The following is a 14,501-nucleotide window of genomic DNA, read 5'->3' as shown; positions in this document are numbered from 1 at the left end:
TGCAGTGGCACAATCTCGGCTCACTGCAACCTCCACCTCCTGGGCTCAAGCGATTCTTGTGCCTCAGCCTCCCGAGTAGATGGGACTGCAGGCACGCACCACCACACCCAGCTAATTTTTGTATTTTTAGTAGAGATGGGGTTTCACCATGTTGACTAGGCTGGTGTTGATTTCCTTGCCTCAAGTGATCTGTTGGCCTTGGCCTCACAAAGAAAAATTAAATGTAAAAGTGTTGTGTCTGTAGCCATTACTTAGTAAATACGACCAAAAAAATGAGGAAATAGTCTTCTAGTATTTGAAAACTATCATCTGATTCAATTGAGTCTCTCCTGTCATTGACAAACAAGTGAAGTTCTGACATACATCTTCGTTGTTTCACTTTTGTCTTATTCATTGATTGAAGCCAAAATATCAGCCAGCATTCATGTCAGACAGAGCTGGACATGTTCATCAATTATAACCATAGGCTGGCTAGGAATGCTGGAGTGTTGCAAAAATCAATGAAAGCATTCTGGGAGGATCAATGGGCTATATGGAATTTACAATAAAGATTATTGTGCAGTTTATTATTATTTATAAATTGTGTCCTCTGCATGCCTTTATGTCAGTAAAAATTATATGAATATATGTGCACACCTTTATTTTCCCCCAAGAGGCGATATTTTAAATATTTCCAGCACAGCGCTGGCCATGATCCACCTCTCATATTGGTTGGTTACCAGAAAATTGTTTAGCAAAGAAACTTGGAATATCAAGAAAAAAGAGTGAAATAGAGTTGCAAGAAGACACATGAAGGGTAAACCATGAAGAATAATCCCTGCCCCCCCCCCCCCGCCCCCGGATCTCCAATTCTCTACTCTGGTTCTTCCTGGAGTCTGGCTTGTATCCCTGTCCTAAAAAATACCACTGAATCCTTCTACTGTATTTTGGCATTTTTAAGGTGCTATCTTTTTTTTACATTTTAATGTTTCTGAATTCAGGATGCACCTTACAACCAATATGTTACAACCACCATAGTGAGGACTATGATGTTCTCTCCAGATATTCTCTTCAGGCCAATGCACCTGTCCCCCATCTGCTGGGAACAAGGGTTGCCGAGGGCACACAGCTACACCCTGCACTGGCATGACCCCAGGCCGCAGGGACCACTCTCAGCTGTAGGGACCCACCTCAGCCAAGGTTACCACCGCTCCAAGGGGCATCCCAAACCAATGACTGATGTGGAGATTCAAAAGCCCAACTCCATTGCCTCAACTCAATTCTAAAGGGTCATTCTATCTAGCTCCAGAGCTCGCCCCAGGAGCATGACAGAAGGTCTCAGTTGCAACTTCTTTGCAGTCCAGCTTCTCCCCCTGCCAAACCCAGCCTTCCTCATTTCCTTACAGATGCATCTCCAAGAGGATTCCCAAAGAAACACAACCGTTCACTCACAAAGTAAAGAAATGTTTTGTTCTGGACTCATGGGTATGCTTATCCATTTCGTAGGGAATTATTAAATTGGTATTCTAGTTTTTACATCAGTTATTTTTGTGGATATGGCTAATGAGAGTTGTTCCCTGGCCTGGTCCAAGTCTGGTAACACCAACAGAATTGAATTTAAGAGTGTTAAAAGTTGAACCGGGCGCAGTAGCTCACGCCCATAATGCCAGTACTTTGGGAGGCCTAGGTGGGCGGATCACCTGAGGTCAGGAGTTCAAGACCAGCCTGGCCGACATGGTAAAGCCCAGTCTCTACTAAAAATACAAAAATTAGCCAAGTGTGGTGATGGGCACCTGTAATCTCAGCTACTTGGGAGGCTGAGGCAGGATAATGGCTTGAACCCAGGAGGTGGAGGTTGCAGTGAGAGGAGATCGCACCATTGTACTCCAGCCTGGGTGACAAGAGTGAAACTCCATCTCAAAAAAAAAAAAAACAAAAAAGAATGTTAAAAGTTGAGAAGATCTTGGATCCTGGTAGATCTGCAAATATCAGTCAGCCCCGTGATGCCCAGGCTGAGACTGACACCAGCTGACAACCACCAGTGCCATCTTTTTTTCTCGAACATTCACAGTAATCGGATAGGGGGCAGCCCATATACCATAGCCAGTGCCCTTTTCTTGTTCCATGCCATTTCTTGTCTGCTGTTATCTGTCCTTCTTTTCTCTTTCTCCCAAATCTTTTATACTGTTTTATTAGTGGTATATTTGAAATAAAATGAATTAAAGAGGGAGGTCAAGAGAAAAAGAGAAAAAATTCAAGATTAGATTAAGAAAGGGGGCTAGGCACCATGGCTCATGCCTCTAATCCCAGCACTTTGGGAGGCTGAGACGGGCAGATCACTTAAGGTCAGAAGATCGAGACCATCCTGGCCAACATGGTGAAACCCCGTCTCTACTAAAAATACAAAAATTAGCTGGTGTGGTGGCGCGTACCTGTAATCCCAGCTACTCGGGAGGCTGAGGCAGGAGAATCACGTGAACCCAGGAGGCGGAGGTTGCAGTGAGCCGAGATCGCGCCACTACACTCCAGCCTGGATGACAGAGTGAGACTCTGTTTTTTTGTTTTGTTTTGTTTTGTTTTTAAAAAAAGAAGAAGAAGAAGAAATAACCAAGAATGCAAAAGTGCTTGAAGGAAATGTGAGAAATACTGCCTGCAATTCAATGGCAATAAACTTGAAAACCTAGAAGAAATGGATGATTTCTTAGCAAAAATCTAAGTTACCACAATTAACCAAGAAAGAGTAGAAAACTTAAATAAGCAAATGGAACAGAGAGAAAGCAATGTGATTGTAGACCCCCACTTATAAAGGCGCCAGATCCAGATGTTTTCCTGTTGAGATCCATGCAGCCTTTGAAGAAGAAATACTCCTAACATGATTTGAGCAAGTTATTCTCAAACTTTTTGGTCTCAGAACCCCTTTCCATTTTAAAAAATTCTTGAAGACCCCTAAAAAGCTTTGTGTGGGTTATAGCTCTTGATATTTGTCACACTAGAAATAAAAACAGAAATTTTAAAAAATTAATTCATTTAAAATCATATAATGAACACTTCATATATTAATACAAACAACATGTTTTTGTGAAAAGCATTATAGTTTCAAAAAATTTAATGAGAAAAGTGGCATTATTTTACATTGTTGCAAACTTCCTTAATGTCTAGCTTAGTGGAAGAACACAGGATTCTCCTATCTACTTCTCCATTCGATCTATTGCGGTATATTATATTGGTTGAAGTATATAAAGAAAATCTAGCCTCACAGAGATACGTAGTTGGAACAGGGAAAAGTATCTTAATTATCATGGAACTTCTTCTTTGATATTACCTCCAAGCTTGAGTAGCAGTCGTTTTTTAAGAGTTAGTTGCAATGTGGAAACTGAAACATTAAAATTCACTGGTCTATCTTGAATTTTGGATGGATCTTTTACTCATACGTGATTTTGTAACAGAATCCATTGGTCATTTGGAAAGTATGAGTTCAGTGATGTATGCAGATCTTCCAAATGTTGACACATTTTATTACACAGTATTTTAAAAATCACATTCATTAATACCACCTCCTCCATCTCATCAGGAAAAAAAAAGCCTTTTTTGTCGTTTTGTTTTGAGACAGAGTCTTGCTCTGTCGTCAGGCTGGAGTGATCTTGGCTCACTGCAACCTCTGCCCTTCAGGATCAAGCAATTCTCCTCCCTCAGCCTCCCAAGTAGCTAGCATTACGGGTGTGTGCCATCACGCCTGGCTAATTTTTGTATTTGTAGTAGAGACAGGGTTTCACCATGTTGGCCAGACTGGTCTCGAACTCCTGACCTCAAGTGATCCACCTCCCTCGGCCTCCCAAAGTGCTGGGATTACAGGCATGAGCCACCACACCTGGCCAGAAAAGCCTTTTAATCCCTGGGCAGACATCAAGCTCATGGTGACAGGTGCAACTTTCCAAAATGCTAATTTTTACTGAAAGCTCGCTTTTATCACTAGCAACAAATATTGTCTGGTGTTTTCCTCAAATGACAGGCTCACTTTATTCATTTGCAAAAAAATGTCCACCAGAGAGTATAAATTAGTTCAACCATTGTGGAAAACAGTGTGGCGATTCTTCAAGGATCTGGAACTAGAAATACCATTTGACCCGGCAATCCCATTACTGGGTATATACCCAAAGGATTATAAATCATTCTACAACAAAGACACATGCACACGTATGTTTATTGCAGCACTATTCACAATAGCAAAGACTTGGAACCAACCCAAATATCCATCAGTGATAGACTGGATTAAGAAAATATGGCACATATACACCGTGGAATGCTATGCAGTCATAAGAAAGGATGAGTTCACGTCCTTTGCAGGGACATGGATGAAGCTGGAAACCCTCATTCTCAGCAAGCTATCACAAGATCAGAAAACCAAACACCACATGTTCTCACTCATAAGTGGGAGCTGAACAATGAGAACACATGGACACAGGGAGGGGAACGTTACACACCGGGGCCTGTGGGGGGTGGAGGGCTAGGGGAGGGATAACATTAGGAGAAATACCTAATGTAAGTGATGGGTTGATAGGTGCAGCAAACCACCATGACATGTGTATACCTATGTAACAACCCTGCATGTTCTACACGTGTATCCCAGAACTTAAAGTATAAAAAAAAAAAGAAAAAAATCACACACACACACACAAGTGAGATGTCATAAAAGGAAAAAAAATGTCCACCAGATACACAACTCTGAATAACCATAGTTTGTCTATTGCTTATTCTTTCTAGTAAAAGCAATATTCCATGGGAAAAAAAAGCTAGTTCAGTTTGCAATTCAATTGCACAATGCTTTTTCTAAAGCCAACCATCATACTTCTGTATGCAGCAGGTTGCTTTCTGTGTACTTCCTGTTTCATCACATAGAATATTAAAAAGATGCTTATTCAAGTGTCAAGATTTAATAAAATTAATAATTTCTATGCTTTATTGAAAATATGTTTAAGTTAAACTGGCCTTTTTTTTTAAAATTTTCTTTCATGGGCATATGGCAGTGAAGTCTATGATGGCTGGTAAGGTTTCATGCTGGTGTTTTGGTTCATGCTAATGTTACCAGCACACTGACTGTTGTTTTTGTACCTCCAGTGCAAATGTCAACATAGTGAAAAGGGCAAATAATGTTAGCGTTATTGTAAAAATAGCTTTGACCTCACCAATCTCCTCAATGGACCGCACTTTTGAGAACTGCCGCTCTAAAATTATTCTAGACTACAGAAAGATTTGGAAAGCTCTCCAGGGCATTTTGTGAAGCCACGATAAACTTCACACTGAAGCCTGATAAAGGACCAAAGAAAAAACATATATACATCCTCATTGCATTTATGAACATAGATTGAAAACTTGTGCCTAAAATATTAGCAAATAGAATTTAGCAGTGCATTAAAAAACACACTATGGGCCGGGCAAAGTGGCTCAGGCCTGTAATCCCAGCACTTTGGGAGGCCGAGACAGGCAAATCACGAGGTCAGGAGATAGAGACCCTCCTGGCTAACATGGTGAAACCTCGTCTCTACTAAAACTACAAAAAATTACCTGGGCTTGGTGGCATGTGCCTGTGGTCCCAGTTACTCTGGAGGCAGAGGCAGGAAAATCACTTGAACCCGGGAGGCAGAGGTTGCAGTGGGGCCAAGATCCTGCCACTGCACTCCAGCCTGGGCAACAGAGCAAGATTCCATCTCGAAACACACACACACACACACACACACACACACACACACACACATACACACTATGACTAAGTAGGGTTTATTCCAAAGAAATGTACTTAAATAATTAACTACATCAACAAATTACAAGAGGAAAAATAAATAATTATATTTTTTAAAAATCCTGAGAAGGCATTTAATACAATGTAGGGGTCATTATTAATAATAATAAAAAAAACTCTGAGTAAAATAAATATAGGGAAATTATTTAAATATGATAAGATTACTTAATAATATTCAATAGTAGACACCATTCTAAATGGTGAAATACTAAAACAATAAGATGTGGATCATCGCTGTCACCATAATAATTCAATCTTTTAGATGTTCTGTGAGAGAAATAAGAAAAAATTAAGAGTAAGTATAAATATTGGAAAAACGGAGATAGCGTTATTGCATTCTGCCAATGATTCAATCATTTTCCAAGAAAACCCTACAAGCCGTTGACTTTTTAAAAACTAGAATTAACAAGGAAATGTAATATAGCTGTATTCAAAATAAGTTTAAAATTGATGTTTTTTCTGTGTGTGCAATAATGAGATAGAAGTGGAAATAGGAAAACGTTACATTTAAAAAGTACAAAATCTTAGAAATAATGAACAAAAAAGTCCAGATTACATGGGGAAAGGTTTATAAAATGTTACCGAAGGATATAAAGCAACACCCAGATAAAGGAATGACAAAATATGTTACTGGCTAAGGAGGCAAAATAACATAAAATCAAATTTCCAAAAAGTAATATGGAGAGTCCATGTTTCAGTTATAATTCCTTTTTTTTTTTTTTAAGATGGACTCTCACTGTCACCCAGGCTGGAGTACAGTGGCATAATCTCGGCCCACTGCAAACCTTCGCCTCCCAGGTTCAAGCGATTCTCCTCCCTCAACCTCCCAAGTAGCTGGAATTACAGGCACCCGCCAGCATGCCCAGCTAATTTTTGTATTTTTAGTAGAGACGAGGTTTCGCTATGTTGGCCAGGCTGGTCTCGAACTCCTGACCTCAAGTTCTCCGCCCTCCTCGGCCTCTCAAATTGCTGGGATTACAGGCATGAGCCGCTGCACACAGCCTACATGCGGAAAGATTTATAAAGTGTCATTGAAGGATATAAAGCAACACCCAAATAAAGGAATAGCAAAATACATTATTGGCTAAGGAGGCAAAATAACATAAAGTCAAATTTCCAAAAAGTAATATAGACAGTCCATGTTTCACTTATAATTCTTATGGTACAGGGTTTTGTAATAGAAGAAACTGGTCTTCAAGATCATATGGCAGTATAAATTTCCAATAATAGTCATAAAAATTATGGGAAAGCATAGTGAGTTTTTGCTTCTGAGCTAGAAGGCTAACTGCTATAAGAACTGCTCTCCTACCATAAACAACTACAAAAAAAACAGACAAAATATATAAAACAACTATTTCTCACACATTTGATAACCAGCAGCAAAGGGCTTCTCTTCTCTTCATAGAGAGAAGAGAAAACACATAAGGTGAGCCCTACCTCATGGATTCCTTGATTCTTAGAATTCTGGATGCAGTTTCCAGGATACAGCACAGGGAGGAGAAACCCCAACAGAACCCACTTGTCTCACTGAGTAGAGGAAAAAGAAATTGCAGTTCTGGGAGATTGAAGAGGTGAAATCCATGGAGCAGAATACTGGAAAGGACAGAGAGACACAGAGGAAGATCTCCAGAGATCTCCAGTGGGGACCCTTCGAATCAGTCACTGAATCCTGAGATGCATATGCTTGGGTGAAACTCCAAAGACCAGATCAAGAACTATAATTCAGCAGTGGGACATACCGTGCCCAGAGCTCATGTAGGAATGGGCATATACAAGGCATAGGACAGAGTCCTCCAAAGGGAATTACCCAAGTAATGGGACTAATTATCCTCACACTAAATCGCTGCTCTAACTCATCCTAACAAAGCTTAAAAGCAAGCTTCAAAAGGATCAAACTAATTCCCAGTGACTTAACTACATGTCAGATAAAAGGCAAATATTTTTGAAGGAACACAGCAGAATGTATCACCCACCAATGTAAAAATTCATAGTATCCTGAGACTGAAACAAAATTGCCAGGCATGCAGGAAAATATAATCTATACCCAGCAGAAAAGCCAATCAAAAGAAATAAACCTAGAAATGACAGAGATGATGAAATAGTATAAACCTTTAAAGCAGCTATTGTGCTCCAGATGCTCAAGAATGCAGAGAACACTTGAGTCCAGGAGTTGGAGACCAGTCTGGGCAACATAGCGAAACCCCGTCTCTACAAAAAGTACAAAGAAATTAGCCAGGCGTGGTGGTGTATGCTACTCTGGAGGCTGAAGTGGGAGGATTGCTTAAGCCTGGGAGGTCGAGGCTGCAGTGAGCCATGATCATGCCACTGCACTCCAGCCTGGGTGACAAAGCAAGACCCTGTCTCAAAAAGGAAAGAAAGAGAGAAAGAGAGAAAGGAAGGAAGAAAGAAAGAAAGGAAGGGAGGGAGGGAAGGAGGGAGGGAAGAGAGAGAAACGAAGGAAGGAAGGAAGGAAGGAAGGAAGGAAGGAAGCAAGGAAGGGAAAGAAAAGAATGCAGAGAATACATTCTCTAGACAATAAACGATAAACACAGTGTTTTATGTTTAATGTGAATACACATAAACATAATTAAGAGAGAGATGGAAGAAAACAAAACCCAAATGGAACATCTAGAGTTGAAAAACACAATATCTGAAATAAAGAATACTCTGGACAGCATTAACAGCAGCTAAGGCACAGCAGAAGAAAATGCTGGTGAACGTGGAGACTTAGTAAAAATGATTCCAAGAAGGAGACAGAGATTTTTTTTTAACATTAAGCCAGCATCAGTGACCCATGGGGTAGTATCAAGCAGTCTAACGTGTCTGTAATGGAGCCCAGAAAGGTCATAGGTCGGGAGATATGTCAAGAATTAATGGCCAAATATTTCTCAAGTTTGACAAAAACTAGAAGATACTCAGATCCCAAAAGTTCATGGAGCCCGGCAGAAAACTGCACCAAAGTAGATCATAATCAAATTTCTGAGAAGCAGTGACTAAAGAACATATATTAAAAGCTGCTCACAAAAATTATTACATAAAGAAAAACAAAGAAAAGAATGACTACACATTTCCTATCAGAAACCACGCAGGCCAGAGGACAAAGAAGTGACATTTTTTTAAGTACTAGGGGACAAAAACTGTCAACCTAGGATCCTATACTCTGCAAAAATATCAAAAATGAAAGTAAACTGAAGGTTTTTTTCAGACAAAGTTTGAGAGAATTCATCACCAGTAAACCTGTACTATAAAGAGTATCAAAGAAAGTTCTTCAGTCTGAAGAAAAATCATGCAAAATAAAAAGGAAAGAAAAATGTAGAATTGCTAAACATCTGGATAAATATGAAAGGCTTCTCATTTTTAATTTATTTTTTTAAAAGTAATTGACTATTTAAATCAATAGTTGCATCAAGAGGCTGGGTACAGTGGCTCACGCCTGTAATCCCAGCACTTTGGGAGGCCAAGGCAGGCGGATCACCTGAGGTCAGGAATTCAAGACCAGCCTGGTCAACATGGTAAAACCACATCTCTACTAAAAATACAAAAATTAGCTGGGCGTGGTGGCACACGCCTGTAATCCCAGCTACTCGGGAGGCTGAGGCAGGAGAATCGCTTGAGCCTGGGAGGCAGAGATTGCAGTGAGCTGAGATTGTGCCACTGCACTCCAGCCTGAGTGACCGAGTGAGACTCCGTTTCAAAAAAAAATGCATAAAATAATAATAATAATAATTGCATTAAGTGCAAATTGACTAAACAGTATAATTGAAAGGCAGAAATTATTAGACTGGATTTTAAAAAACAAATCAACTCTATGTTGTCTCATTGGTTTTTTGAAACAGAGTCTTGCTCTGTCGCCCAGGCTGGAGTACAGTGGCACGATCTAGGCTCACTGCAAGAATCTCACTTTAAATATAAAGTTAGAGGTAAAGGATGGGAAATGATATCCCCATGCAAACATTAATAAAAAGAAATGAAACTACCTGTCTTAGTCTGGTTGAGTTGCCGTAAAAAATATCTTAGGCTGGGTGATTTATAAACAATAGTTTATAGTTCTGACGCTGGGAAGCCCAAGATCAAGATGCCAGCAGATTTGGTGTCTGGTGAGAGCCTGTTCCTCATAGATGACAGCTTCATGCTGTGTCCTCACATGGCAAAAGGGGTAAGCCTGGCCTCTTTTATAAGGGTCAAGCCTTTTATGAAGGCACTGATCCTATTCGTGATGGCAGAGTTCTTTCAAAAAAAATCACCTCCCAAAGGCCCCACTTATTAATACCATCACTTTGGGGGTTAAGTTTCAACATATGAATTTGGAGAGACTACAAACATTCAGACCATATCAGTGGCTATGTTAATTAGACAAAGCAAAATTCTGAATAAGGAATATTAATAGGGAGAAAGAAGAACATTTCATAATGATAAAAATGTCACTGCACCAAGAGGACATAACAATCTCAAATGAGTATTAACATAGCGTCAAAATGCATGAAGCAAAACACGTTAGATCTCAAAGGACAAGTAAACAAGTCTACAGTTATAGGTGGAGATTTCCACACATCACTATCAGTAATTGAGAGAACAATGAACAGAAAATCAGCAAGGATATATAAGACTTGTACATTATCAATTAGCATGACCCAATTGAAATTTATGTAACATTCTGCCCCAAACATCAGAATACATACTCTTTTTAAAGTCCATTTGGAACATGCACTAAGATCATATTCTGAAGCATTAAACAATTCTCAATAAATTTCAAATAATTAAAAATATACAGTGTATGTTCTTTGACAACAATGAATTAAACTAGAAATAACAGAAAAATATCTAGAAAACTCCAGTATTCGGAAATTAAACAATATGGGTATAAATAATCCATAGGATCAAAAAAGTAATTACAAGGGAAATTAGTAAGTTTCGTTTTTTTAGACAGGATCTTGCTGTCACCCAGGCTGGAGTGCAGTGGCATGATCATGGCTTGCTACAGCCTCCACCTCCTGAGCTCCTGATCCTCACACCTTAGTCCCCAAAATAGCTGGTGCCATGGGCATGTGCCACCACACTCGGCTAATTTTGTTTTTATTTTCTGTAGAGATAGGGTTTCGTCACATTGCCCAGGCTGGAAATTAGTAAGTATTTTGAACTAAGCTAAGCACAGTAGTACACACTTGTCCCAGCTACTCAGGAGACTGAGGTGGGAGAATCACTTGAACCTGAGAGGCAGAGGTTTCAGTGAGCTGAGATTGCACCACTGTACTCCAGCCTGGGCAACAGAGAAAGATTCTGTCTCAAACAAACAAACAAACAAGCAAACAAACAAAACCCTGTGGGGTGGAAATAGAAATCCCCAAGTCCTGAGAGTTTCACTGGAGACTTACCATATATTTAAAGTAGTAACACCAATTTTGCAGTTCTTCCAGAAAATATAAGAGGGAGTACTTCCCAACTAATATTTATGAGGTCAGTTTCCCAGAAACCAAAACCAAACAAACACATTACAGAAAAATAAAACTATAGACCAATATCACTTATGAACTTGGACACAAAATTCCTCAACCAAATGTTAGCAAATTGAATCCAACAACGTATAAAAAATCATTATACACCATGAAAAATTAGGATTTTTTTCTTTCCATAGCTTTTGGAGTACAAGTGGTTTTGGTTACACAGATGAATTGTAGAGTGGTGAAGTCTAAGATTTTAGTGTACCTGTCACCCAAGTCCTGTACATTGTACTCAATATGTAGTTTTTTATCCCCCACCGCCCTCCCACCCTCCTTCCTTCTGAATCTCTAAAGTCTATTATATCAGTGTGCATGCCTTTGCATACCCATAGCTTAGCTCCCACTTACAAGTGAGAATATACTGTATTTGATTTTCCATTCCTGAGTTACTTCCCTTGGAACAATGGCCTTCAGCTTCATCCAAGTTGCTGAAAAGACATTACTTCATTTTGTTACAGCTGAGTAGATTCTGTGGTATATATACACCACACTTTCTTTACCCACTCATCGGCTGATGGGCACTTTGGTTGATTCCATATCTTTGCAATTGTGAATTGTGCTGTGATAAATATATATATGCAGGTGTCTTCTTGATAGAATGACTTCTTTTCCTTTGGTTAGACACCCAGTAGCCGGATTGCTGGATCAAATGGTAGATCTACTTTTGTTCCTTAAGAAGTCTCCATACCACTTTCCATAGGGGTTGTACTAACTTACATTCCCACCTTCCTTTTTCAGCATATCTGTCACAACATCTATTGTTTTCTGACTTTGTTTTTGGTTTTTTTTGTGTGTGTTTTTTTTTTTTTTGAGTCAGAGTTTCGCTCTTGTTGCCCAGGCTGGAGTGCAGTGGCACGATCTCAGCTCACTGCAACCTCTGCCTCCTGGGTTCAAGTGATTCTCTTGCCTCAACCTCCTGAGTAGCTGGGATTACAGGTGCCCACCACCACTCCCGGCTAATTTTTTGTATTTTTAGTAGAGATGGGGTTTCGCCATGTTGGGCAGGCTGGTCTCGAACTCCTGACATACGGTGATCTGCCCACCTCAGCCTCCCAAAGTGCTGGGATTACAGGCTTGAGCCACTGCACCCGGCCTGTTTTCTGACTTTTTAATAATGGTGGTCTGGCTGGGGTAAGGTGGTATCTCTTTGTGATTTTAATTTGCATTTCCCTAATGATTAGTAATGTTGAGCATTTCTTCATATATTTGTTGGCCATTTGTATATCTTCTTTTGAGAAAGGTCTATTCAGGTCATTTGCCTACTTTTTGATGGCATTATTTATTTTTCTGGCTGGTTTGTTTGAGTTCCTTGTAGAATCTGGATATTAGTCCTTTGTTGGATGCATCGTTTGCAAATATTTTCTCCCATTCTGTGGGTTGTCTGCTTACTCTGATTATTATTTCTTTTGGTGTGCAGAAGCTTTTTCAATTCTGTTCTATTTGTTTATTTATTTATTGCATTTGCTTTTGGGGCCTTAGTCACAAATTATTTTCCTAGGCCAATGTCCAGAAGGGGTTTTCCTAGGTTTTCTTCTAGAATTTTTATAGTTTCAAGTCTTAAAGTCTTTGATCCATCTTGAGTTGATTTTTTTACATGGTGAGAGACAGTTTTATTCTTCTACATGTGGCTATCCAGTTTTCCCAGCACCATTTATTGAATAGGTTGTCCTTTCCCCAATTTAGGTTTTTGTATGCTTTGTTAAAGACCAGTTGGTTGTAAGTATTTGGCTTTACTTCTGATTTCTCCACTCTGTTCTATTGGTCTATGTATCTACTTTCATACCAGTACCATGCCATTTTGTTTAGTATAGCCTTGTAGTATAATTTGAAATCAGGTAATGTGATGCTTTCAGATTTGTTCTTTTTGCTAAGAATTGCTTTGGTTATTCAAGGACATAAAGTAGAACTTGTTCCAGATAAGTAAGAGTGGTTCAACAAACAAAAATTGATTAATTAAAATTAATCAATGTAATCCACCATATCAACTGGCTAACAAAAAAAAATCATGCGACCATCTTAATTGACACACACACAAAAAGCATTTGACAAAATCCAACACTCATTCATGATAAAAACTTGCAGCAAAGTAGGAAAGAGCATTTACCAAAAACCTACAGTCACCATCATATGTAATGGTGAAAGACTGAATGCTTCCTTGTTGGGTTGGAGAAACAACCCAAATATATATATCAACTAATAAATGGATAAATGCACTGTAGTATCATTCATTCAAAGGAATTGTATTCTGAAATAAAGAAGGAATGAACAGCTGATATATGCAACAACATGGAAAGTCCCAAAACAGTATGTTAAGTGAAGTATTCCAGACACAGAATACTATATGATTCATATAAATGCATGATTCCATTTATATGAAATTTCAGTAGCATTAAAAATACTGTGATAGAAAGATTAATGACTGCCAGGAGCTGGGGCTTGGGCTGGGAATTGACTGCAGAGGGTCACGAAGGAGCATTTTTTGGAGAAGGAGGGAAATGGAAATATTCTGTATCATAGTGATTAAAAAGACACATGCACCCCCTCCCTAAACATCTTATCCTCTGATATATTGCATACTCTTCCTATTGTATCCACTCTTTAGCATCCTCTGCCACTGCATCCTTCTGTGTTAGCCATCACATCCAAAATATACAATCTTCACAGTTTTGCATCAAAAAGAGCACTGTTGACTGGGCGCAGTGGCTAAAGCCTGTAATCCCAGCACTTTGGGAGGCCGAGGTGGGTGGATCACATGAGGTCAGGAGTTCGAGACCAGCCTGACTAATATGGTGAAACCCCGTCTCTACTAAAAATACAAAAATTAGCTGGGCACGGTGGTGTGCGCCTGTATTCCCAGCTACTCAGGAGACTGAGACAGGAGAATTGCTTGAACCCAGGAGGCAGAGGTTGTAGTGAGCTGAGATCATCCCACTGCACTCCAGCCTGGGTGACAGAGACTCCAACTCAAAAAAAAAAAAAAAAAAGCACTGTTTATAACTACATATAACTACAGCTGCTACAATTGACAGCACTTTCCAAAAGGAGGGACAGAACATTGAGAACATTGCAAGTGGCAGTAGTAACGGCCATGGGAAAAGCTGACTATGAATGTCCCCCAAGTGTTAGAAATATCTATCAAGACACCATTATAGACCACATTTCACCCAGTTTAACGTGGCTTTTTTTTTCAGTTTTAACTTCTCTGAAAAGGGGACATATTTTTTCAA

This window comes from Pongo pygmaeus, chromosome 8 (assembly GCF_028885625.2).
Source record: "Pongo pygmaeus isolate AG05252 chromosome 8, NHGRI_mPonPyg2-v2.0_pri, whole genome shotgun sequence".
Lineage (NCBI taxonomy): Eukaryota > Metazoa > Chordata > Mammalia > Primates > Hominidae > Pongo > Pongo pygmaeus.
This window is presented reverse-complemented; position numbering follows the sequence as displayed.